Genomic DNA, 27,221 nt, shown 5'->3' with positions numbered 1-27,221 from the left:
CTGCAGCCTCCAGGTCCACATAATGTCCATGTGGGAACGACAATCACCAGGTACAGGTGAGGACCATGTGGAGCCAGAATCACCTGGAACATAAGAGGCCAAAGTCAGGACCAGAGTTACCAGGATCAGGTCACTCCAAGTGGGAATAGAGTAACCATGTCCCGATGATGCCAAGGTAGAACCAGAGTCACCAGGCACAGATGTGGCGCAGGTGGGGAGCATGTTCACTAGGTCCCGTTGAGGCCCAGTTGAGGACCAGAGTCACCAGGTCTAGGTGAGACCTAGAGGGGTACCAGATTTACCTGGTCTGGTGACATCCAGATGGGGTCCGGAGTCCCCATGTCAGGCTGAGGCCCAGAGGGGATCCAGAGTCAACATATCCAGGTGAGGCTCAGGTGTGGAACAGAGTATCCAGGTCATAATGGTCCACAGGTGAGGACCAGAGTCACCAGATCTGGGTGAGGCCCAGTTAGCATCAGAGTCAGCAGTTCCAGGTTAGCCAAGAAGGAGTCCACAGCAATCAGGTCCAGGTGGGGAAGAAAGTCAACAGGACTGGGTGAGGCCCAGATGGGGACCAGATTCACCAGGCCCAGGTGATTCACATGTGGTGACCAGAGTTACCAGTTCCGGGTGACCACCAGGTAAGGACCAGATTCACCAGGTCAAAGTGAGGCCCACGTGGGGCCTTTGTCACCAGGTATGAGTGAGGCCCAGGTGGCAACCCCACTCACCAGGTCCAGGTGAGGCCAACCTGCAGGCCATGCAGAGGAAATATGTCCCGATGATGCCCAGGTAGGGACTAGAGTTACCAGGTCCAGGTGAGGCCAACCTGCAGGCCATGCAGTGGAACCATGTCCCGATGATGCCCAGGTAGGGACCAGAGTCAACAGGTCCAGGTGAGGCCAACCTGAAGTCCATGCAGTGGAACCATGTCCCGATGATGCCCAGGTAGGGATCAGAATCATCAGGTCCAATGAGATCCAGATGGAGCATATTCACTAGGTCCAGGTGAGGTCCAATGGAGGACCAGAGTCACAGGACCTGGTTGAGGCCTAGAGGGGTACCAGAATCACCTGGTCCAGGTGACATCCAGATGGGGACCAGAGTCACCAGGTCAGGATGAGGCCCAGAGAGGTTCCAGAGTCATCATGTCCAGGTGAGGCTCAGGTGTGGAACAGAGTCACCAGGTACCAAAGATGCCCAGGTGAGGAGCAGAGTCACCAGGTCTGGGTAATGAGCAGATAGGATCAGAGTCACCAGTTCCCGGTGAGGCCAAGAAAGAGTCCACAGCAATCAGATTCAGGTGGGGAACAAAGTCACCAGGACTGGGTGAGGCCCAGATGGTGACCAGATTCACCAGGTCCAGGTGAGGCCCAGGTGGTGACCAGAGAACCCGGGGCTGGGAGACGACCAGTTAAGGACCAGATTCACCAGGTCCAAGAGGCCCAAGCAGGGACCAGTGTCCCCAGGTACCGGTGAGGCACAGGTTGCAACCAAACTCACCAGGTCCAGGAGAGGCCATCCTTCGCGCCATGCAGAGGAACCGTGTCCCGATGATGTACATGTAGGAACCAGAATTACCAGGTCCAGGTGATGCCAACCTGCAGGCCATGCAGTGGAACCATGTCCCGATGATGCCTAGGTAGGGACCAGAGTCACCAGGTCCAAATGAGGCCCAGATTGAGCATATTCACTAGGTCCAGGTGAGGCCCAGTAGAGGACCAGAGTCACCAGATCTGGTTGAGGCTCAGAGGGGTACCAGAATCACCTGGTCAAGGTGACATCCAGATGGGGACCAGAGTCACCAGGACAGGGTGAGGCCCAGATAGGTTCCAGAGTCATCATGTCCAGGTGAGGTTCAGGTGTGGAACTGAGGCACCAGGTACCAATGATGCTCAGATGAGGACCAGAGTCACCAGATCTGGGTGACGCGCAGATAGGATCAGAGTCACCAGTTCCAGGTGAGGCAAAGAAAGAGTCCACAGCAATCAGTTCCAGGTGGGGAACAAAGTAACCAGGACTGGGTGAGGCCCAGATGGGGACCAGTTCACCTTGTCCAAGTGAGGCCCAGGTGATGACCAGAGTACCCAGGTTGGGAGAAGAAGAGGTAAGGACCAGATTCACCAGGTCCAAGAGGCCCACGTGGGGACCTGAGTCACCAGGTATGGGTTAGCCACAGGTGGCAATCCCACTTACCAGGTCCAGGTGAGGCCAACCTGCAGGCCATGTGCGGAACCATGTCCCGATGATGCCCAGGCAGGGACGACAGTCACCAGGTCCAAATGAGGCCCAGATGGAGCATATTCACTAGGTTCAGGTGAAGCCAATTGAGGACCAGAGTCACCAGAACTGGTTGAGGCCTAGAGGGGTACCAGAATCACCTGGTCCAGGTTACATCCTAATGGGGACCAGAGTCACCAAGTCAGGTGAGGCCATGCTTAGGATAAGATTCACCAGTTACAGGTGAGGCCCAGGTGGAGCCAGAGTCACCTGGTACAGAAAATGCCAAAGTCAGACTAGTGTTACAAGGATCAGGTCACTCCCAGTGGGGAATAGAGTAACCATGTCCCGATGATGCCCACGTAGAACCAGAGTCATCATGTCCAGATGAGGCGCAGTTGGGGAGCATATTCACTAGGTCCCGGGCAGACCCAGTTGAGGACTAGAGTCACCAGGTTTGTTTGAGGCCTAGAGGGGTACCAGATTCACCTGGTTAGGTGACATCCAGATGGGGAACAGAGTAACCATGTCAGGGTGAGGCCCAGAGGGGATCCAGAGTCATCATGTCCAGGTGAGGCTCAGGTGTGGAACAGAGTATCCAGGTCATAATGGTCCACAGGTGAGGACCAGAGTCACCAGATCTGGGAGAGGCCCAGTTAGGATCAGAATTACCACTTCCAGGTGAGGCCAAGAAGGTGTGCACAGCAATCAGGTCCAGGTGGGGAACAAAGTCACCAGGACTAGGTGATGCCCAGGTGGTGACCAGATTTACCAGTTCCGGGTGAGGACTAGGTAAGGACCACATTCACCAGATCCAAGTGAGGCCCACGTGGGGACCTGTGTCACCAGGCATGGGTAAGACCCACGTGGGAACCCCACTCACCAGGACAAGTTGAGGCCAACCTGCAGGCCATGCAGAGGAACCATGTCCCGATGATGCCCAGGTAGGGACCAGAGTTACCAGGTCCAGGTGAGGCCAACCAGCAGGCCATGCATTGGAACAATTTCCCGATGATGCCCAGTGAGTGACCAGAGTCACCAGGTCCAAATGAGGCCCAGAATGAGCATATTCACTAGGTCCAGGTGAGGCCCAGTTGAGGAAAAGAGTCACCAGAACTGGTTGAGGCCTAGAGGGGTACCAGAATCACCTGGTCCAGGTGACATCCAGATGGGGATCAGATCACCAGGTCAGGGTGAGACCCAGAGAGGTCCCAGAGACATCATGTCCAGGTTAGGCTCAGGTGTGGAACAGAGTAACCAGGTACCAATGATGCCCAGGTGAGGACCAGAGTCAACAGGTCTGGGTGACCCACAGATAGGATCAGAGTCACCAGTTCCAGGTTAGGCCAAGAAAGAGTCCAGAGCAATCAGGTCCAGGTGAGGAACATAGTCACCAGGACTGGGTTAGGCCCAGATGGGGGCCAGATTCACCAGGTCCAGGTGAGGCCCAGGTTGTGACCAGATTCCCCGGGTCTGGGAGAAGACCAGGTAAGGACCAGATTCACCAGGTCCAAGAGGCCCACGTGGGGACCTGAGTCACCAGGTATGGGTAAGGCCCACGTGGCATCCCACTAACAAAGTCCAGGTGAGGCCAATCTGCAGGCCAGAGTCACCAGATCCAGGTGAGGCCCAGATATATAAGAGAGTATCCAGGTCCCAATGATGCCTGGGTCAGGACCAGAGTCACTAGGCCCATGCAGGCCCAGATGGGGAACAGAATCACTAGGTCCTGGTGAGGCATACAATAAGACCAAAGTCACTAGTATCAGGTGAGATCCTTGTGGGAACAAGAGCCACTCTAACCAGCTGAGTCGCAGATCCATGTGAGGCCCACCTGAGGACCAGATTCATCAGGTCGAATTGAGGCATAGCTGGGGACAAGTGTCACCAGGTCTGGGTGAGGGCAAACTGAGGACCAGTGTCACCAGATCCAGGTGAGGTCCAGGTGTGGACCAGAGTCACCAGATCCAGGTGAAGCCCAGGTGGGGACCAGAGTCACTAGGTCCAGATGAGGCCCAGGTGAGGACCAGAGTTACCAGGTACACGTGAGGCCCCGGTGGGGATCAGAGGCAACAGGTACATGTGGGGCCGCCTTGGGGACCATGGTCAATATGTCTACTTGAGGCCCAGGTGTGGAACACAGTAAGCAGGTCCAGGTGAGTCCCCGGTGTTGACAAGAGTCACCACGTCCAGGTGAGGCTCAGGTGGGGACCAGCATCACCAGGTACGGGGGAGGCCCTTGAAAGAACCAGAGTCAACAGTTCGAGGTCAGGCGCAGGTTGCAACCCGCGTCAGCAGGTCCAAGTCAGGCCAAAGTTGGATTCACAGTCACTAGGGCACGGTGAGACCCAGAGGGGGACTAGAGTCACATGGTCCAGGTGAGTTCCAGTTGTGGAACACAGTCACCGGGTCCCAATTGTGCCCAGTTGAGGACCATGGTCATCAGGGCCAGGTGAGGCCCAGATGGGGACCGGAGTCCCCAAATCCAGGTGAAGCCCAGGTGGGGACCACAGTCACCAGATCCAGGGTAGTCTCAGGGGCAGACAAGAATCAGCAAAGTCCAGGTGAGGTGCAGGTGGCAACCACACTCAAGAGTTCCCGGTGTGGCCCTGGTGGGGACCAGAGCCACGAGGTGCATAAGAAGCTAGAAACAGTGCAGCCAGCAGGTCCACATGATGTCCATGTGGGAACGAGAATCACCAGTTACATTGAGGCCCAGGTGGGGATCAGACTCACCATGTCCAGGTGAGATCCAGGTGGTAACCAGTGTCACCATGTCCATGTGTGGCGAGGTGAAGACCAGAGATAATAGGTCCGGCTGGGTCACTGTTAGTGAACAGTGTAACCATATCCTGATGCTACCCAGGTGGGTACGAGAAACACCAAGTCCTAGTGAGGCCCAATTGAGACCAGAGACATGAGGACCAGGTGAGGTCCCGATGGGAACCACAGTCACCAGGTCTGGTGAGGCCATGATTTGCAACAGAGTCACCAGTTACAGGTGAGACCCAGGTGGAGCCAGAGTCACCTGGTAGAGAAGAGGCCAAAGTCAGGACCAGAGTTACCAGGATTAGGTCAGTCCCAGAGAGGAATAGAGTAACCATGTCCCGATGATGCCCACGTAGAACCAGAGTCACCAGGTCCAGATGAGGCGCAGGTGGGGAGCATGTTCACTAGGTCCCGGTGAGGCCCAGTTGAGGACCAGAGTCACCAGGTCAAGTTGAGGCCTAGAGGGGTACCAGATTCACCTGGTCTAGGTGACAACCAGATGGGGACCAGAGTCACCATGTCAGGCTGAGGCCCAGAGGGGATCCAGAGTCATCATGTCCAGGTGAGGCTCAGGTGTGTAACAAAGTATCAAGGTCTTAATGGTCCACAGGTGAGGACCAGAGTCACCAGATCTGGGTGAGACCCAGTTAGGATCAGAGTCACCAGTTCAAGGTGAGGCCAAGAAGGAGTCCACAGCAATCAGGCCCAGGTGGGGAACAAAGTGACCAGGACTTTGTGAGGCCCAGATGGGGACCAGATTCACCAGGCCCAGGTGATTCCCAGGTGGGGACCAGAGTTACCAGTTCCGGGTGAGGTCCAGGTAAGGACCAGATTCACAAGGTCCAAGTAAGACCCACGTGTGGACCTGTGTCACCAGGCATGGGTGAGGCCCAGGTGTCAACCCCACTCACCAGGTCCATGTGAGGGCAACCTGCAGGCCATGCAGTGGAACAATGTCCCGATGATGCCCAGGTAGGGACCAGAGTTACCAGGTCCAGGTGAGGCCAACCTGCACGTCATGCAGTGGAGCCATGTCCCGATGAAGCCCAGGAAGGGACAAGAGTCATCAGGTCAAATGAGGCCCAGATGGAGCATATTCACTAGGTGCAGGTGAGGCCCAGTTGAGGACCAGAGTCACCAGGTCTAGTTGAGGTCTAGAGGGGTACCAGATTCACCTGGTCTAGGTGACATCCAGATGGGGACCAGAGTCACCATGTCAGGCTGAGGTCCAGAGGGGTTCCAGAGTCATCCTGTCCAGGTGAGGCTCAGGTGTGGAACAGAGTATCCAGGTCATAATGGTCCACAGGTGAGGACCAGAGTCACCAGATCTCGGAGAGGCCCAGTTAGGATCAGAGTCACTGGTTCCAGTTGACGCCAAGAAGGAGTCCACAGCAATCAGGTCCAGGTGGGGAAAAAATTCACCAGGACTGGGTGAGGACTAGATGCGGACCAGATTCACCAGGTCATGGTTATTCCCAGGTAGTGACCAGAGTTACCGTTCCAGGTGAGGACCAGGTAAGGACCAGATTCACCAGATCCAAGTGAGGCACACGTGCGGACCTGTTTCACCAGGTATGGGTGAGGTCCAGGTGACAACCCCACTCACCAGGTCCATGTGAGGACAACCTGCTGGCCATGCATAGGAACCGTGTCTCGATGATGCCCACGTAGGGACTAGAGTTACCAGGTCCAGGTGATGCAAACCTGCAGGCCATGCAGTGGAACCATGTCCTGATGATGCCGAGGTAGGACAATATTTACCAGGTCCAGGTGAGGCCAACCTGCAAGTCATGCAGTGGAACCATGTCCCGATGATGCCCAGGTAGGGACCAGAGACACCAGGTCCAAATGAGGACAGATCGAGCATATTCACTAGGTGCAGGTGAGGCCCAGTTGAGGACCAGAGTCACCAGAACTGGTTGAGACCTAGAGGGGTAGCAGATTCACCTGGTCCTGGTGACATCCACATGGGGACCAGAGTCACCAGGTCAGGGTGAGGCCTAGAGAGGTTGCAGAGTCATCATGTCCAGGTGAGGCTCAGGTGTGGAACAGAGTCATCAGGTACCAATTATGCCCAGGTGAGGACCAGAGTCACCAGGTATGGGTGACGCGCAGATAGGATCAGAGTCACCAGATCCAGATGAGGCCCAGAAAGAGTCCACAGCAATCAGGTCCAGGTGGGGAACAAAGTCACCAGGACGGGGTGAGGCCCAGATGGGGACCAGATTCAACAGGACCAGGTGAGGCCCAGATGGTGACCAGAGTCCCCGACTCTGGGAGAGGACCAGGTAAGGACCAGATTCACCAGCTCCAAGAGGCCCACTTGGGGACCTGAGTCACCAGGTATGGATGAGGCCCAGGTGGCAACCCCAATCACCAGGTCCAGGTGTGGCCAACCTGCAGGCCAGAGTCACCAGATCCAGGTGAGAACCTAGTGTGGACCAGAGTCACCAGGTAAATGTGAGTCTACAAGAAAACCACAGTCACCAGGTCCACTTTTTGTTCATGTGGGAACGAGAGTCACCAGGTCCAGGTCAGACCCAGGTGGGGACCACAGTCACCAGGTACAGATTGAGGCCTAGGTGGGTGGACCAGTGTCATCAGGACCAGTAGAGGCCAAAGTGTGGAGCAAAGTTATCATGTCCAGGTGAGGCCCAGGTGGAGAACAGAGTAACCATGTCCCACTGATGCCAGGTGGAAAAAGTGTCACAAGGTCCAGACGAGGTCTAAGTAAGGAGTAGATTCACTAGGTTCTGTTGAGGCCCAGTTTAGGACCTGTGTCCACAGCTGCGGATGAGTCCCAGAGGGGGACCAGATTCACCCGGTTCTGGTGGTATCCAGGTGGTGACCAGAGTCAGCACGTCACGGTGAGGCCCAGAGTGGGACGAGAATCACTAGGTCCAGTTGAAGCCCCAATGTGGAATTGAGAAACAAGGTTCCATGGTGCCATAAGAGGACCTGAGTCACCAGGTCCATGTGAGGCTCCTGTGGGAACCAGTCACCGCGTCCACGTGAGGCCCAGGTGGGACCACAGTCACAAAGTCCAGGTGAGGCCCAGGTATATAAGAGAGTATCCAGGTCCCAATGATGCCCAGGTAAGGACGAGAGTCAACAGGTCCAGGAGAGGCCCAAATATGGATCAGAGTCATTGTGTTCCAGGTGAGGCCCGAAGGAGACCACAGGAACCAGGTCCAGGAGAGCCCCATATGGGAACCAGAGCCACCAGATCCAGGTGAGGTCCATGTGGGACCACAGTCACAAGGTCCAGGGGAGGCGCAGGTGGCAACAGGATTCACCAAGTCCAGGTGAGGCCCAGTTGGCGATCAGTCACCAGATCCAGGTGCAGACCAGCTAAGGACCAGATTCACCAGGCCCAAGTGAAGCCCAAGGGGTGACCAGAGTCACCAGGTATGGGTGAGGCCCAGAGGGGGAACCAGAGTAACCAGTTTAGTTTGAGGCCCAGAATGGGACCAGAGGTCACTGGTCAAAATGAGGACCAGGTGTGGAGTAGAGTATCCAGGTCCCAAAGACACCTGGGTGAGGACTAGAGTCACTAGGGCCATGCAGGCCCAGATGGGGAACAGAATCACTAGGTACTGTTGAGGCATAGAATAAGACCACAGTCAGCAGTATCACGTGAGACCCTTGTGGGAACCAGAGCCACTCTATCCAGCTGAGTCCCAGGTCCATGTGAGGCCCATGTGAGGACCAGATTCATCAGGTCGAATTGAGGCAATGCTGGGGACAAGAGTCACCAGGTCTGGGTGCGGCCTAGGTGGGGCAAGATTCAGCAGTTCTGAGTTAGGTCAAAGTGGGGACGAGAGACACCAGGTCCAGGTGAGGCCAAACTGGGGACCAGAGTCACCAGATCCAGGCGAGGTCCATGTTGGAAAGAGAGTCACCAGGTCAACGAGAGGTCCAGGTGGGGCCAGAGTCACCAGATCCAGGTGAAGTCCAGGTGGGGACCTGAGTCACCAGATCCAGGTGAAGCCCAGGTGGGGACCAGAGTCACTAGGTCCAGATGAGGCCCAGGTGAGGACCAGAGTTACCAGGTACACATGAGGCCCCGGTGGAGATCAGAGGCAACAGGTCCATGTGAGGCCGGTTTGGGGACCATGGTCAACAGGTCTATTTGAGGTCCAGGTGTGGAACACAATAACCAGGTCCAGGTGAGTCCCCGGTGGTGACAAGAGTCACCACGTCCAGGTGAGGCCCAGGTGGGGACCAGGATGACCAGGTAAAGGGGAGGCCCTTAAAAGAACCAGAGTCTACAGTTCGAGGTCAGGCACGGGTGGCAACCAGGGTCAGCAGGTCCAAGTCAGGCCAAAGTGCGGTTCCCAGCACTAGGGCACGGTGAGACCCAGAGGGGGACCAGAGTCACCTGGTCCAGGTGAGGTCCAGTTGTGGAACACAGTCACCGCGTCCCAATTTTGCCCAGTTGAGGACCACGGTCAACTGAGCCAGGTGAGGCCCAGATGGGGACCGGAGTCCCCAAATCCAGGTGAAGCCCAGGTGGGGACCACAGTCACCAGATCCAGGGTAGTCACGGTTACAGACCAGAATCACCACGTCCAGGTCAGGTGCAGGTGGCAACCACACTCACCAGGTCCCGGTGAGGCCCTGGTGGGGATCAGAGCCACGAGGTACATGAGAAGCTAGAAACACTGCAGCCACCAGGTCCACATGATGTCCATGTGGGAACGAGAATCACCAGTTACAGGTGAGGACCATTGGGGATCCGACTCACCATGTCCAGGTGAGACCCAGGTGGGAACCAGTGTCACCATGTCCAGTGTGGCCCAGGTGAATACCAGAGTTAATAGGTCCGGCTGCGTCATTGTTAGTGAACAGTTTAACAATATCCTGATGCTCCCAAGGAGGGTACCAGAGACACCAGGTCCTGGTGAGGCTCAGGTGGGACCGGAGACATGAGGTCCAGGTGACGTCCCGATGGGAACCACAGTCACCAGGTCAGGTGAGGCCATGCTTAGGATCAGAGTCACCAGTTACAGGTGAGGCCCAGGTGGAGCCAGAGTCACCTGGTACAGAAGAGGCCAAAGTAAGGACCAGAGTTACCAGGATCAGGTCAGTCCCAGTGGGGAATAGAGTAACCATGTCCCGATGATGCCCAGGGAGAACCAGAGTCACCAGGTCCAGATGAGGCGCAGGTGGGGAGCATGTTCACTAGGTCCTGGAGATGCCCAGTTGAGGACCAGAGTCACCAGGTCAAGTTGAGGCCTAGAGGGGAACCAGGTTAACCTGCTCTAGGTGATATCCAGAAGGGGACCAGCGTCACCATGTCAGGGTGAGGTATAGAGGGGATCCAGAGTCATCATGTCCAGGTGAGTCTCAGGTGTGGAGCAGAGTATCCAGGTCATAATGGTCCACAGGTGAGGACCAGAGTGACCAGATCTGGGTGACGCGCAGATAGGATCAGAGTCACAAATTCCAGGTGAGGCCAAGAAAGAGTCCACAGAAATCAGGTCCAGGTGGGGAACAAAGTCACCAGGACTGGGTGAGGCCCAGATGGGGACCAGATTCACCAGGTCCAGGTGAGGCCCGGGTGTTGAGCAGAGTCCCTGGGTCTGGGAGAGGACCAGGTAAGGACCGATTCACCAGGTTCAAGAGGCCCACGTGGGGAATTAGTCACCAGTTATGGGTTAGGCCCAGGTGGCAACCCCACTTACCAGGTCCAGGTGACGCCAACCTGCAGGCCAGAGTCACCAGATCCAGGTGAGACCCTAGTGGGGACCGGAGTCACCAGGTAAATGTGAGTCTACAAGAATACCACAGTCAACAGTCCAGGTGTGGTTCATGTGGGAACGAGAGTCACCAGGTCCAGGTGAGACCCAGGTGGAGACCACAGTCACCAGGTGCAGTTTGTGGCTTACGTGGGGGGACCAGAGTCATCAGGACCATTTGAGGTCAAAGTGTGCAGCAAATTTATCATGTCCAAGTGAGGCCCAGGTGGGGAACAGAGTAACCATGTCCCATTGATGCCAGGTGGGAAAAGAGTCACAAGGTCCTGATGAGGCCTAAGTGAGGAGTAGATTCACCAGGTCCTTTTGAGTCCAGGTTGAGGACCAGTGTCACCAGCTCCGGGTGAGTCCCAGAGGGGGACCAGAGTCACCCGGTTCTGGTGGTATCCAGGTGGGGACCAGAGTCACCACGTCAGGGTGAGGCCCAGACGGGGACGAGAATCACTAGGTCCAGGTGAAGCCCCGATGTGGAACTGAGAAACCAGGTCCCATGATGGCATTTGAGGACCTGAGTCACCAGGTTCAGGTGAGGGCCCTTTGGGAACCAGTTACCTCATCCATGTGAGGCCCAGGTGGGACCACAGTCATCAGGTCCAGGTGAGGCCCAGGTATATAAGAGAGTATCCAGGTCCCAATGATGCCCAGGTAAGGACGAGAGTCAACAGGTCCATGAGAGGCCCAAATATGGATCAGAGTCATTGTGTTCCAGGTGAGGCCAGATGGAGACCACAGGAACCAGGTCCAGGAGAGCCCCATATGGGAACCTGAGACAACAGATCGAGGTGAGGTCCACGTGGGACCACAGTTACAAGGTCCAGGTGAGGCGCTGTTGGCACCAGGGTTCACCTAGTTCAGGTGAGGCCCAGGTGGCGACCAGTCACCAGATCCAGGTGAGGACCAGCTAAGTACCAGATTCACCAGGCCCATGTGAAGCCCAAGGGGTGACCAGAGTCACCAGGTAAGGGTGAGGCCCAGAGGGGGAACCAGAGTAAACAGTTTAGTTTGCGGCCCAGAATGGGACCAAAGGTCCCTGTTCAAAGTGAGGCCCAGATGTGGAATAGAGTAACCAGGTCCCAGTGGTTCCTGGGTTAGGACTAGAGTCACTAGGGCCATGCAGGCACAGATGGGGAACAGAATCACTAGGTCCTGGTGAGGCATAGAATAAAGCCACAGTCAGTAGTATCAGGTGAGCCCCTTGTGGGAACCAGAGCCACTCAACCAGCTGAGTCCCAGGTCCATGTGAGGCCCACGTGAGGACCAGATTCATCAGGTCGAATTGAGGCATAGCTGGGGACAAGAGTCACCAGGTCTGGGTGCGGCCTAGGTGGGGCAAGATTCACCAGTTCTGAGATAGGTCAAAGTGAGGACGAGAGACACCAGGTCCAGGTGAGGCCAAACTGAGGACCAGAGTCACCAGATCCAGGTGAGGTCCAGGTGGGGACCAGAATCACCAGGTCCAGGTGATTCCCAGGTGGTGACCAGGGTTACCAGGTCCGGGTGAGGACCAGGTAAGGACCAGATTCACCAGGTCAAAGTGAGGCCCACGTGGGGACCTGTGTCACCAGGTATGGGTGAGAACTAGGTGGCAACCCCACTCACCAGGTCCGGCTGAGGCCAACCTGCAGGCCATGCAGAGGAACCGTGTCCCGATGATGTCCAGGTAGGGACCAGAGTTACCAGGTCCAGGTGAGGCCAGCATGCAGGCCAGTGTCACCAGATCCAGGTGAGGCCCTAGTGGGGACGGGAGTCACAAGGTAAATGTGAGTCTACAAGAACACCACAGTCACCAGGTCCAGGTGTGGTTCATGTGGGAACGGGAGTCACCAGGTCCAGCTGAGACCCAGTTGGGGACGAAAGTCACCAGTCCAGATTGAGGCCTAGGTTGGGGGACGAGAGTCATCAGGACCAGCTGAGGCCAAAGTGTGCAGCAAATTATCATGTCAAGGGGAGGCCCAGGTGGGGAACAGAGTAACCATGTCCCATTGATGCCAGGTGGGAAAAGAGTCACAAGGTCCAGACGAAGCCTAAGTTTGGAGTAGATTCACCAGGTCCTGTTGAGGCCCAGCTGAGGACCAGTGTCCCCAGCTCCGGGTGTGTCACCCGGTTCTGGTGATATCCATGTGGGGATCAGTGTCACAAGTCAGGGTGAGGCCCTGAGGGGGCCGAGAATCACTAGGTCCAGGTGAGGTCCCGATGTGGAACTGTGAAACCAGGTCCCAAGATGGCCATATGAGGACCTGAGTCACCAGGTCCAGGTGATGTCCCTGTGGGAACCTGTCACCCCGTCCAGGTGAGGCCCAGGTGGGACCACAGTCACCAAGTCCTGGTGAGGCCCAGGTATATAAGAGAGTATCCAGGTCCCAATGATGCCCAGGTAAGGACCAGAGTCCACAGGTCCAGGAGAGGCCCAAATATGGATCAGAGTCATTGTGTTCCAGGTGAGGCCAGATGGAGACCACAGGAACCAGGTCCAGGAGAGCCCCATATGGGAACCAGAGCCACCAGATCCAGGTGAGGTCCAGGAGGGACCACAGTCACAAGGTCCAGGTGAGGCGCAGGTGGCAACATGATTCACCAAGTCCAGGTGAGGCCCACGTGGTGACCTGTCACCAGATCCAGGTGCGGACCAGCTAAGAAACAGATTCACCAAGCGCAAGTGAAGCCCAAGGGGTGACCAGAGTCACCAGGTAAGGGTGAGTCCCAGAGGGGGAACCAGAGTAACCAGTTTAGTTTGAGGCCGAATGGGACCAGAGGTCCCTGGACAAAGTGAGGCCCAGGTATGGAATAGAGTATCCAGGTCCCAATGATGCCTGGGTGAGGACCAGAGTCACTAGTGCCATGGAGGCCCAGATGGGAAACAGAATCACTAGGTCCTGGTGAGGCATAGAATAAGAATACAGTCACCAGTATCGGGTGAGCCCCTTGTGGGAACCAGAGCCACTCTATCCCGCTGAGTCCCAGGTCCATGTGAGGCCCACGTGAGGACCACATTCATCAGGTCGATTTGAGGCATAGCTGGGGACAAGAGTCATCAGGTCTGGGTGCGGCCTAGGTGGGGCAAGATTCAGCAGTTCTGAGTTAGGTCAAAGTGGGGACGAGAGACACCAGTCCAGGTGAGGCCAAACTGAGACCAGAGTCACCAGATACATGTGAGTTCCAGGTGGGGACCAGAGTCACGAGATCCAGGTGAAGTCCAGGTGGGGACCAGAATCACTAGGTGCAGATGAGGCCCTGGTGAGGACCAGAGTTACCAGGTACACGTGAGGCCCCGGTGGGGATCAGAGGTAACAGGTCCATGTGAGGCGAGCTTGGGGACTATGGTCAAGAGGTGTAATTGAGGCCTAGGTGTGGTGACTAGAGACACCACGTGCAGGTGAAGCCCAGGTGGGCATCAGGATCACTAGGTACAGGGGAGGCCCTTGAAAGAACCAGAGTCAACAGTTCGAGGTCAGGCACAGGTGGCAACCAGGGTCAGCAGGTCGAAGTCAGGCCAAAGTGGGGTTCCCAGCACTAGGGCATGGTGAGACCCAGAGGGGGACCAGAGTCACCTGGTCCAGGTGAGGTCCAGTTGTGGAACACAGTCACAGGGTCCCAATTTTCCCCAGTTGAGGACCATGGTCAAAGGGCCAGGTGAGGCCCAGATGGGGACCGGAGTCCCCAAATCCAGGTGAAGCCCAGGTGGGGACCACAGTCACCAGATCCAGGGGAGTCTCAGGTGCAGACCAGAATAACCAGGTCCAGGTGAGGTGCAGGTGGCAACCACACTCACCAGAAAATGCCAAAGTCAGGAATAGTGTTACCAGGATCAGGTCGCTCCCAGTGGGGAATAGAGTAACCATGTCCCGATGATGCCCACGTAGAACCAGAGTCACCATATCCAGATGAGGCGCAGTTGGGGAGCATATTCACTAGGTCCCGGTAAGGCCCAGTTGAGGACTAGAGTCACCAGGATTCGTTGAGGCCTAGAGGGGTACCAGATTCACCTGGTCTAGGAGACATCCAGATGGTGACCAGAGTCTCCATGTCAGAGGGAGGCCCAGAGTGGATCAGAGTCATCATGTCCAGGTGAGGCTCAGGTGTGTAGCAAAGTTATCATGTCCAGGTGAGGCCCAGGTGGGAAACAGAGTAACCATGATCCCATTGATGCCAGGTGGGAAAAGAGTCACAAGGTCCAGACGAGGCCTAAGTGAGGAGTAGATTCAACAGGTACTGTTGAGATCCAGCTGAGGACAAGTGTCGCCAGCTCCGGGTGAGTCCCAGAGGGGGACCAGAGTCACCCGGTACTGGTGATATCCAGGTGGGGACCAGAGTCACCACGTCAGGGTGAGGCCCAGAGGGGACGAGAATCACTAGGTCCAGGTGAGGCCCCGATGTGGAACTGAGAAACCAGGTACCATGATGCCAATATGAGGACCTGAGCCACCAGGTCCAGGTGAGGTCCCTGTGGGAACAAGTCACCTCGTCCAGGTGAGGCCCAGGTGGGACCACAATCACAAGGTCCAGGTGAGGCGCAGGTGGCAACAGGATTCACCAAGTCCAGGTGAGGCCCAGGTGGCGACCAGTCACCACATCCAGGTGCAGACCAGCTAAAGACCAGATTCACCAGGCCCAAGTGAACCCCAAGGGGTGACCAGAGTCACGAGGTAAGGGTGAATCCGAGAGGGGCACCAGAGTAACCAGTTTAATTTGAGGCCAAGAATGGGACCAGAGGTCCCTGGTCAAAGAGGGGCCCAGGTGTGGAATAGAGTATCCAGGTCCCAATGATGCCTGGGTGAGGACCAGAGTCACTAGGGCCATGCAGGCCCAGATGGGGAACAGAATCACTAGGCCCTTGTGAGGCATAGAAAAAGACCCGAGTCACCAGTAACAGGTGAGACTCTTGTGGGAACCAGAGCCACTCTATGCAGCTGAGTCCCAAGTCCATGTGAGGCCCACGTGAGGACCAGATTCATCAGGTCAGTTCGAATTGAGGCATAGCTGGGCACAAGAGTCCCCAGGTCTGGGTGCGTCCTAGGTTTGGCAAGATTCTGCAGTTTTGAGTTAGGTCAAAGTGGGGACGAGAGACACCAGGTCCAGGTGAGACCGAACTGAGGACCACAGTCACCAGATCCAGGTGAGGTCCAGGTGGGGACCAGACTCACCAGATCCAGGTGAAGTCCAGGTGGGGACCAGAGTCACTAGGTCCAGATAAGGCCCAGGTGAGGACCAGAGTTACCAGGTACACGTGAGGCCCCGGTGGGGATCAGAGGAAACAGGTCCATGTGAGGCCAGCTTGGGGACTATGGTCAAGAGGTGTACTTGAGGCCCAGGTGTAGAACATAGTAAGCAGGTCCAGGTGAGTCCCCGGTCTTGACAAGAGTAACCACGTCCAGGTGAGGCCCAGATGCGGACCAGGATCACCAGGTACAGGGGAGGCCCTTGAAAAACCAGAGTCAACAGTTCGAAGTCAGACTTAGGTGGCATCCAGGGTCAGCAGGTCCAAGTCAGGCCAAAGTGGGGTTCACAGTCACAAGGGCACGGTGAGACCCAGAGGGGGACCAGAGTCACCTGGTCCAGGTGAGGTCCAGTTGTGGAACACAGTAACCGGCTCCCAATTATCCCAGTTCAGGACCATGGTCAACAGGGCCAGGTGAGGCCCAGATGGGGACCGGAGTCCCCAAATCCAGGTGAAGACCAGGTGGGGACCATAGTCACCAGATCCAGGGTAGTCTCAGGGGCAGACCAGAATCACCAGGTCCAGGTGATGTGCCGGTGGCAACCACACTCAGCAGGTCCCAGTGAGGCCCTGGTGGGGACCAGAGTCACGAGGTACATGAGAAGCTAGAAACACATGGGATCCCTGGTGGCGCAGCGGTTTGGCGCCTGCCTTTGGACCAGGGCGCGATCCTGGAGACCCGGGATCGAATCCCACGTCGAACTCCCTGTGCATGGAGCCTGCTCCTCCCTCTGCCTGTGTCTCTGCCTCTCTCTCTCTGTGACTATCATAAATAAATAAAAATTAAAAAAAAGAAGCTAGAAACACTGCGGACAACAGGTCCACATGATGTCCATCTGGGAACGAGAATCACCAGTTATAGGTGAGGACCAGGTGGGGATACGACTCACCATGTCCAGGTGAGACCCAAGTGGGAACCAGTGTCACCATGTGCAGGTGTGGCCCAGGTGAAGACCAGAGTTAATAGTTCCGGCTGGCGCACTGTTAGTGAACACTCTAACCATATCCTGATGCTACCCAGGAGGGTCCCAGAGACGCCAGGTCCTGGTGAGGCCCAGGTGGGACCAGAGACATGAGGTCCAGGTGAGGTCCCGATGGGAACCACAGTCACCAGGTCAGGTGAGGCCATGCTTAGGATCAGAGTCACAGGTTACAGGTGAGGCCGAGGTGGAGCCAGAGTCACCTGGTACAGAAGAGGCCAAAGTCAGGACCAGAGTTACCAGGATCAGGTCAGTCCCAGTTGGGATAGAGTAACCATGTCCCGATGATGCCCAGGTAGAACCAGAGTCACCAGGTCCAGATGAGGCGCAGGTGGGGAGCATGTTCACTAGGTCCCGGTGAGGCCCAGTTGAGGACCAGATTTACCAGGTCAAGTTGAGGCATAGAAGGATACCAGATTCACCTGGTCTAGGCGACATACGGATAGGGACCAGAGTCACCATATCAGGCTGAGGCCCAGAGGGGCTCCAGAGTCATCATGCCCAGGTGAGGCTCAGGGGTGGAAGAGTTTATCCAGCTCATAATGGTCCACAGATGAGGACCAGAGTCACCAGAACTGGGTGAGGCCCAGTTAGGATCAGAGTCACCAGTTCCAGGTGAGGCCAGGAAGGAGTCCACAGCAATCAGGTCCAGGTGGGGAACAAAGTCACCAGGACTGGGTGAGGCCCAGATGGGGACCAGATTCACCAGGCCCAGGTGATTCCCAGGTGGTGACCAGAGTTACCAGTTCCGGGTGAGGACCAGGTAAGGACCAGATTCACCAGGTCCAAGTGAGGCCCACGTGGGGACCTGTGTCACTAGGCATGGGTGAGGCCCAGTTGACAAACCCACTCACCAGGTCCAGGTGAGGCCAAACTGCAGGCCATACAGAGGAACCAGGTCCCAATGATGTCCAGGTAGGGACGAGAGTTACCAGGTCCAGGTGAGGCCAACCTACAGGCCATGCAGTGGAACCATGTCCGATGATGCCCAGGTAGGGACCAGAGTCACCAGGTCCAAATGAGGCCCAGATGGAGCATATTAACTAGGTCCAGGTGAGGCCCAGTTGAGGACCAGAGTCACCAGACCTGGTTGAGGCCCAGAGGGGTACCATAATCCCCTGGTCATGGTGACATCCATATGGGGACCAGAGTCACCAGGTCAGGTTGATAGCCAGAGAGGTAACAGAGTCATCATGTCCAGGGAGCTTCAGGTATGGAACAGTGTCACCAGGACCAATGATGCCCAGGTTAGGATCAGAGTTACCAGGTACACGAGAGGCCCCGGTGGGGATCAGAGGCAACAGGTCCATGTGAGGCCGGCTTGGGGACCATGGTCAACAGGTCAACTTGAGGCTCAGGTGTGGAACACAGTAACAAGGTCTAGGTGAGTAACCGGTGGTGACAAAAGTTACCACGTCCAGGTGAGGCCCAGGTGGGGACCAGGATCACCAGGTCCATGGGAGGTCCTTGAAAGTACCAGAGTCAACAGTACGAGTCAGTCGCAGGTGGGAACCAGGGTCAGCAGGTCCAAGTCAGTCCAAAGTGGGGTTCACAGTCACTAGGGCACGGTGAGACCCAGAGGGGGACCAGAGTCGCCTGGTACAGGTGAGGTCCAGGTGTGGAACACAGTCACCAGGTCCCAATTTTGCCCAGTTGAGGACCATGGTCAACAGGACCAGGTGACGCCCAGATGGGGACCGGAGTCCCCGAATCCAGGTGAAGCCCAGGTGTAGACCACAGTCACCAGATCCAGGGTATTCTCAGGTGCAGACCAGAATCACCAAGTCCAGGTGAGGTGCAGGTGGCAACCACACTCACCAGGTCCCGGTGAGGCCCTGGTGGGGACCAGAGTCACGAGGTACATGAGAAGCTAGAAACACTGCAGCCACCAGGTCCACATGATGTCCATGTGGGAACGACAATCACCAGTTACAGGTGAGGACCAGGTGGGGATCCGACTCACCATGTCCAGGTGAGATCCAGGTGGGAACCAGTGTCACCATGTCCAGGTGTGGCCCAGGTGAAGCCCAGAGTTAATAGGTCCAGCTGGATCACTGTTAGTGAACAGTGTAACAATATCCTGATGTTACCCAGGTGGGGACCAGAGACAAAGGTCCAGGTGAGATACCGATGGGAACCACAGTCACCAGGTCAGGTGAGGCCATGCTTAGGATCAGAGTCACCAGTTACAGGTGAGGCCCAGGTAGAGCCAGAGTCACCTGGTACAGAAGAGGCCAAAGTCAGGACCAGAGTTGACATGATGAGGTCAGTCCCAGTGGGGAATACTGTAACCATTTCCCGAGGATGCCCAGGTAAAACCAGAGTCACCATGCCCAGATGCGTCGCAGGTGGGGAGCATGTTCACTAGGTCCCGGTGAGGCCCACTTGGGGCCCAGAGTCACCAGGTCAAGTTGAGGCCTAGAGCGGTACCAGGTTCACCTGGTCTAGGTGAAATCCAGATGGGGACCAGAGTCACCATGTCAGGCTGAGGCTTAGAGGGGATCCAGCGTCATCATGTCCAGGTGAGGCTCACGTGTGGAACAGAGTATCCAGTTCATAATGATACACAGGTGAGGACCAGAGTCACTAGATCAGGTGAGGCCCAGTTAGTATCAGAGTCACCAGTTCCAGGTGAGGCCAAGAAGGAGTCCACAGGAATCAGGTCCAGTTGGGGAACAAAGTCACCAGGAAAGGATGACCCCAGATGGGGACCAGATTCACCAGGTCCAGGTGATTCCCAGGTGGTGACCTGAGTTAACAGTTCCGGGTGAGGACCAGGTAAAGTCCAGATTCACCAGGTCCAAGTGAGGCCCACGTGGGGACCTGTGTCACCAGGCATGGGTGAGGCCCATGTGGCAACCCCACTCACCAGGTCCAGGTGAGGCCAACCTGCAGGCCATGCAGTGAAACCATGTCCCGATGATGCCGAGGTTGGGATCAGAAACACCAGGTCTAATGAGACCCAGATGGAGCATATTTACTAGGTCCAGGTGAGGTGCAGTGGAGTACCAGAGTCACAAGACCTGGTTGAGGCCTAGAGGGGTACCAGAATCACCTGGTCCAAGTGACATCCAGATGGGGACCAGAGTCACCAGGTCAGGATGAGGCCCAGAGAGGTTCCAGAGTCAACATGTCCAGGTGAGGCTCAGGTGTGGAACAGAGTCACCAGGTACCAAAGATGCCCAGGTGAGGACCAGAGTCACCAGGTCTGGGTAATGCGCAGATAGGATCAGAGTCACCAGTTCAAGGTGAGGCCAAGAAATTGTCCACAGCAATCATCCAGGTGGGGAACAAAGTCACCAGGACTGGGTGATGCCCAGATGGGGACCAGATTGAACAGGTCCAGGTGAGGCCCAGGGGGTGACCAGAGACCCCGGGTACCGGAGACGACCAGGTAAGGACCAGATACACCAGGTCCAAGAGGCCGACGAGGGGCCTGTGTCCCCAGGTACGGGTGAGGCACAGGTGGCAACCACACTCACCAGGTCCAGGAGAGGCCATCATTTGCGCCATGCAGAGGAACCGTGTCCCGATGATGCCCATGTAGGAACCAGAGTTACCAGGTCCAGGTGATGCCAACCTGCAGGCAATGCAGTGGAACCGTGTACCGATGATGCCGAGGGAGGGACCAGAGTCACCAGGTCCAAATGAGGCCCAGATGGAGCATATTCACTAGGTCCAGGTGAGGCCCAGTTGAGGACCAGAGTCACCAGATCTGGTTGAGGCTCAAGGGGTACCAAAATCACCTGGTCCAGGTGACATCCAGATGGGGACCAAAGTCACCAGGACAGGGTGAGGCCCAGAGAGGTTCCAGAGTCATCATGTCCAGGTTAGGCTCAGGTGTGGAACTGAGTGACCAGGTACCAAGATGCCCACATGAGGACCAGAGTCAACAGATCTGGGTGACGCTCAGATAGGATCAGAGTCACCAGTTGCAGGTGAGGCAAAGAAAGAGTCTACAGCAATCAGTTCCAGGTGGGGAACAAAGTCACCAGGACTGGGGGAGGCCCAGATGGGGACCAGTTCCCCTTCTCCAGGTGAGGCCCAGGTGATGACCAGAGTCCCCAGGTTGGCAGAAGAAGTGGTAAGGACTAGATTCACCAGGTCCAAGAGGCCCACGTGGGGACCTGAGTCACCAGGTATGGGTGAGCCAAGGTGGCAATCCGACTCACCAGGTTCAGGTGAGGCCAACCTGCAGGCGATGCGCGGAACCATGTCCCCATGATGCCCAGGTAGGGACCTGAGTCACCAGGTCCAAATGAGGCCAAGATGGAGCATATTCACTAAGTCCACGTGAGGCCCAGTTGAGGACCAGAATCACCAGATCTGCTTGAGGCCTAGATGGGAACCAGAATCACCCAGTCGGGGTTACGTCCTAATGGGGACCAGAGTCACCAGGTCAGGGTGAGGCCCAGAGAAGTTCCAGAGTCATCATGTACAGGTGAGGCTCAGGTGTGGAACAGAGTCACCAGGTACGAATGATGCCCAGGTGAGGACCAGAGTCAACAGGTCTGGGTGACGCGCAGATAGGATCAGAGTCACCAGTTCCAGGTGAGGCCAAGAAAGAGTCCACAGCAATCAGGTCAAGGTGTGGAACAAAGTCACCAAGAATGGGTGAGGCCCAGATTGGGACCAGATTCACCAGGTCCAGGTGAGGCCCAGGTGGTGACCAGAGTCATCGGATCTGGGAGAGGACCAGGTAAGGACCAGATTCACCAGGTCCAAGAGGCTCACGTGGGGACCTGAGTCACCAGGTATGGGTGAGGCCCTAGTGGCAACCCACTCACCAGGTCCAGGTGAGGCCAACCTGCAGGCCAGAGTCACCAGATCCAGGTGAGGACCTAGTGGGGACCGGAGTCACCAGGTAAATGTGAGTCTACAAGAATACCACAGGCACCAGTTCCAGGTGTGGTTCATGTGGGAACGAGAGTCACCAGGTCCAGGTGAGACCCAGGTGGGGACCATAGTCACCCGGTCCAGATTGAGGCCTAGGTGGGGGGACCAGAGTCATCAGGACCAGCTATGGCCAAAGTGTGTAGCAAAGTTATCATGTCCAGGTGAGGCCCAGGTGAGGAACAGAGTAACCTTGTCCCATTGATGCCAGGTGGGAAAAGAGTAACAAGGTCCAGCCGAGGCCTAAATGAGGAGTAGATTCACCAGGTCCTGTTGAGCCCCAGTTGAGGACCAGTGTCTCCATGTGCAGTTGAGTCCCAGAGGGGGCCCAGAGTCACCGGTTCTGGTGATATCCAGGTGGGGACCAGAGTCACCACGTCAGGGTGAGGCCCAGAGGGGGAAGAGAATCACTAGATCCAGGTGAGCCCCGATGTGGTACTGAGAAACCAGGTCCCATGATGCCCATATGAGGACCTGAGTCACCAGGTCCAGGTGAGGTCCCTGTGGGAACCAGTCACCACGTCCAGGTAAGGCCAAGGTGGGTCCATAATCACCAGGTCCAGGTGAGGCCCAGGTATATAAGAGAGTATCCAGGTCCCAAAGATACCCAGTTAAGGAACTGAGTCTACAGGTCCAGAAGAGGCCCAAATATGGATCAGAGTCATTGTGTTCCAGGTGAGGCCAGATGGAGACCACAGGAACCAGGTCCAGGAGAGCCCCATATGGGAACCAGACCCACCAGATCCAGTTGAAGTCCAGGTGGGACTACAGTCACAAGGTCCAGTTGAGGCGCAGGAGGCAACAGGATTCACCAAGTCCAGGTGAGGCCTAGGTGGCGACCGGTCACCAGATCCAGGTGCGGACCAGCTAAGGACCAGATGCACCGGGCCCAATTGAAGCCCAAGGGGTGACGAGAGTCACCAGGTAAGGGTGAGGCCCAGAGGAGGAATCAGGTAACCAGTTTAGTTTGAGGCCCAGAATGGGACCCAGAGGTCCCTGGTCAAAGGGAGGCCTAGGTGTGGAATAGAGTACCCAGGTCCCAATGATGCCTGGGTGAGGACCAGAGTCACAAGGGCCAGGCCGGCCAAGATGGGGAACAGAAGCAATAGGACCTGGTGAGGCATAGAATAAGACCACTGGTGAATAAGTCACCAGTAACAGGTGAGCCCCTTGTGGAAACCAGAGCCACTCTATCCCGCTGAGTCCCAGGTCCATGTGAGGCCCACGTGCGGACCAGATTCATCTGGTAGAATTGAGGCATAGCTGGGGTCAAGAGTCACCAGGTCTGGGTGCGGCCTAGGTGTGGCAAGATTCAGTAGTTCTGAGTTAGGTCAAAGTGGGGACGAGAGACACGAGGTCCAGGTGAGGCCAAATGGAGGACCAGAGTCACCAGATCCAGCTGAGGTCCATGTTGGAAAGAGAGTCACCAGGTCCAGGAGAGGTTCATGTGGTGACCAGAGTCACCAGATCCAGGTGAAATCCAGGAGGGGACCAGAGTCACCAGATCCAGGTGAAGCCCAGGTGGGGACCAGAGTCACTAGGTCCAGATGAGGCCCAGGTGAGGACCAGAGTTACCAGTTACACGTGAGGTCCCGGTTGGGATCAGAGGCAACAGGTCCATGTGAGGCCGGTTTGGGGAAATGGTCAACAGGTGTACTTGAGGCCCAGGTGTGGAACACAGTAAGCAGGTCCATGTGAGTCCCCGGTGGTGAGAAGAGTCATCACATCCAGGTGAGGCCCAGGTGGGGACCAGGATCACCAGGTAAAAGGGAGGCCCTAAAGAACTAGAGACAACAGTTCGAGTTCAGGTGCAGGTGGCAACCAGGGTCAGCAGGTCCAAGTCAGGCCAAAGTGAGGTTCACAGTCACTAGGGCACGGTGAGACCCAGACAGGGACCAGAGTCACCTGGTCCAGGTGAGGTCCAGTTGTGGAACACAGTCACCGGATTCCAATTTTGCCCAGTTGAGGACCATGGTGAACAGGGCCAGGTGAGGGCAAGATGGGGACCGGAGTCCCCAAATTCTGGCAAAGCCCAGGTGGGGACCACAGTCACCAGATCCAGGGTATTCTCGGGTGCAGACCAGAATCACCAGGTCCAGGTGAGGTGCAGGTGGCAACCACATTCACCAGGACCCGGTGGGGCCCTGGTGAGGACCAGAGTCAAGAGGTACATGAGAAGCTAGAAACACTGCAGCCACCAGGTCCACATGATGTCCATGTGGGAACAAGAATCACCAGTTACAGCTGAGGACCAGGTGGGGATCCGACTCACCATGTCCAGTTGAGACCCAGGTGGGAGCCAGTGTCACCATGTCCAGGTGTGGTCCAGGTGAAGACTAGAGTTAATAGGTCCGGCTGGGTCACTGTTAGTGTACAGTGTAACGATATCCTGATGCTACACAGGTGGGTACCAGAGACACCAGGTCCTGGTGTCCCCGAGATGGGACCAGAGACCTGAGGTCCAGTTGAGGTCCCGATGGGAACCACAGTCACCATGTCAGGTGAGGCCATGCTTAGAATCAGTGTCACCAGTTACAGGTGAGGCCCAGGTGGAGCCAGAGTCACCTGGTATAGAAGAGGCCAAAGTCAGGACCAGAGTTTCAAGGATCAGGGCAGTCCCAGTGGGGAATAGAGTAACCATGTCCCAATGATTCCCATGGTTGAAACAGAGTCGCCAGGACCAGATGAGGCTCAGGTGGGGAGCATAATCACTAGGTCCCGGTGAGGCCCAGTTGAGGACCAGAGTCACCAGGTCAAGTTGAGGCCTAGAGGTGTACCAGATTCCCCTGGTCTAGGTGACATCCAGATGGGGACGATACTCACCATGTCAGGGTGAGGCCCAAAGGGGATCCAGAGTCATCATGTCCAGGTGAGGCTCAGGTGTGGAACAGAGTATCCAGGTCATAATGGTCCACAGGTGAGGACCAGAGTCACCAGATCTGGGTGAGGCCCAGTAAGGATCAGAGTCAGCAGTTCCAAGTGAGGCCAAGTAGGAGTCCACAGCAATCATGTCCAGGTGGGGAGCAAATTAACCAAGCCTGGGTGAGGCCCAGATGGGGACCAGATTCACCAGGTCCAGGTGATTCCCAGGTGGTGACAAGGGTTACCAGTTCTGGGTGAGGACCAGGTAAGGACCAGATTCACCATGTCCAAGTGAAGCCCACGTGGGACCTGTGTCACCAGTTATGGGGAGATCCAGGTGGCAACCTCACTCACCAGGTCCAGGGGAGGCCAACCTGAAGGCCATGCAGAGGAACCGTGTCCCGATGATGGCCATGTAGGGACCAGAGTTACGAGGTCCAGGTGAGGCCAACCTGCATGCAATGCAGTGGAACCATGTCCCGATGATGCCCAGGTAGGGACCAGAGTCACCAGGTCCAAATGAGGCCCACATGGAGCATATTCACTACGTCCAGGTGAGACCGAGTTGAGGACCAGAGTCACCAGATCTGGTTGAGGCCTAGAGGGGTACCAGAATCCCCTAGTCCAGGTGACATCCAGATGGGGACGAGAGTCACCAGGTCAGGGTGAGTCCCAGAGAGGTTCCAGAGTCATTATGTCCAGGTGAGCTCAGCTGTGGAACAGAGTCACCAGGTACCAATGATGCCCAGGTGAGGACCAGAGTCACCAGGTCTGGGTGATGCGCAGATAGGATCAGAGTCACCAGTTCCAGGAGAGGCCAAGAAAGAGTCCACAGTAATCAGGTCCAGGTGGTGAACAAAGTAACCATGACTGGGTGAGGCCCAGATGGGGACCATATTCAACAGGTCCAGGTGAGGTCCAGGTGGTGACCAGAGTCCCCGAGTCTGTCAGAGGACCAGGTAAGGACCAGATTCACCAGGTCCAAGTGAGGCCCACGTGAGGACCTGAGTCACCAGGTATGGGTGAGGCCCAGGTGGCAACCCACTCACCAGGTCCAGGTGAGGCCAACCTGCAGGCCAGAGTCACCAGATCCAGGTGAGGCCCTAGTGGGGACCGGAGTCACCAGGTAAATGTGAGTCTACAAGAACACCACAGTCACCAGGTTCAGGTGTGGTTCATGTGGGAACGAGAGTCACCCGGTCCAGGTGAGATCCAGGTGGGGACCACAGTCACCGGGTCCAGATTGAGGCCTAGGTGGGGGGACCAGAGTCATCAGGACCAGTTGAGGCCAAAGTGTGTAGCAAAGTTATCATGTCCACGTGAGGCCCAGGTGGGGAACAGAGTAACCATGTCCGGTTGATGCCGGGTGGGAAAAGAGTCACACGGTTCAGACGAGACCTAAGTGAGGAGTAGATTCAACAGGTACTGTTGAGATCCAGTTGAGGACCAGTGACCCCAGCTCTGGGTTAGTCCCAGAGGGGGACCAGAGTCACCCGGTTCTGGTGATATCCAGATGGGGACCAGAGTCACCACGTCAGGGTGAGGCCCAGAGGGTAACGAGAGTCACTTTGTCCAGGTGAGGCCCCGATGTGGAACTGAGAAACCAGGTCCCATGATGCCCATATGAGGACCTGAGTCACCAGGTCCAGGTGAGGTCCCTGTGGGAACCAGTCACCTCGTCCAGGTGAGGCCCAGGTGGGACCACACTCACCAGGTCCAGGTGAGGCCCAAGTATATAAGAGAGTATCCAGGTCCCAATGATGCCCAGGTAAGGACCAGAGTCAACAGGTCCAGGAGAGGCCCAAATATGGATCAGAGTCATTATGATCCAGGTGAGGCCATATGGAGACCACAGGATCCAGGTCCAGGGGAGCCCCATATGGGAACCAGAGCAACCAGATCCAGGTGAGGTCCAGGTGGGACCACTGTCTCAAGGTCCAGGGGAGGCGCAGATGGCAACAGGATTCACCAAGCCCAGGTGAGGCCCAGATGTCGACCAGTCACCAGATCCAGGTGCGGAGCAGCTAAGGACTAGATTCACCAGGGCCAAGTGAAGCTCAAGGGGTGACCAGAGTCACTAGGTACGGGTGAGGCCCATAGTGGAACCAGAGTAACCAGTTTCGTTTGTGGCCCAAAATGGGACCAGAGGTCACTGGTCAAAATGAGGTCCAGGTGTGGAATAGAGTATCCAGGTCCCAATGATGCCTGGGTGAGGACCAGAGTCACTAGGGCCATGCAGGCCCAGATGGGGAACAGAATCACTAGGTCCTGGTGAGACATAGAATAAGACCACATTCAGCAGTATCAGGTGAGCCCCTTGTGAGAACCAGAGCCACTCTATCCAGCTGAGTCCCAGGTCCATGTGAGGCCCACGTGAGGACCAGATTCATTCGGTCGAATTGAGTCTTAGCTGGGGAGAAGGGTCACCAGGTCTGGGTGCGGCCTAGGTGGGGCAAGATTCAGCAGTTCTGAGTTAGGTCAAAGTGGGGACGAGAGACACCAGGTCCAGGTGAGGCCAAACTG

This window comes from Canis aureus, chromosome 23, assembly GCF_053574225.1.
Source record: "Canis aureus isolate CA01 chromosome 23, VMU_Caureus_v.1.0, whole genome shotgun sequence".
NCBI classification, from domain to species: Eukaryota; Metazoa; Chordata; class Mammalia; order Carnivora; family Canidae; genus Canis; species Canis aureus.
Note: the sequence above shows the minus strand (reverse complement) of the source record.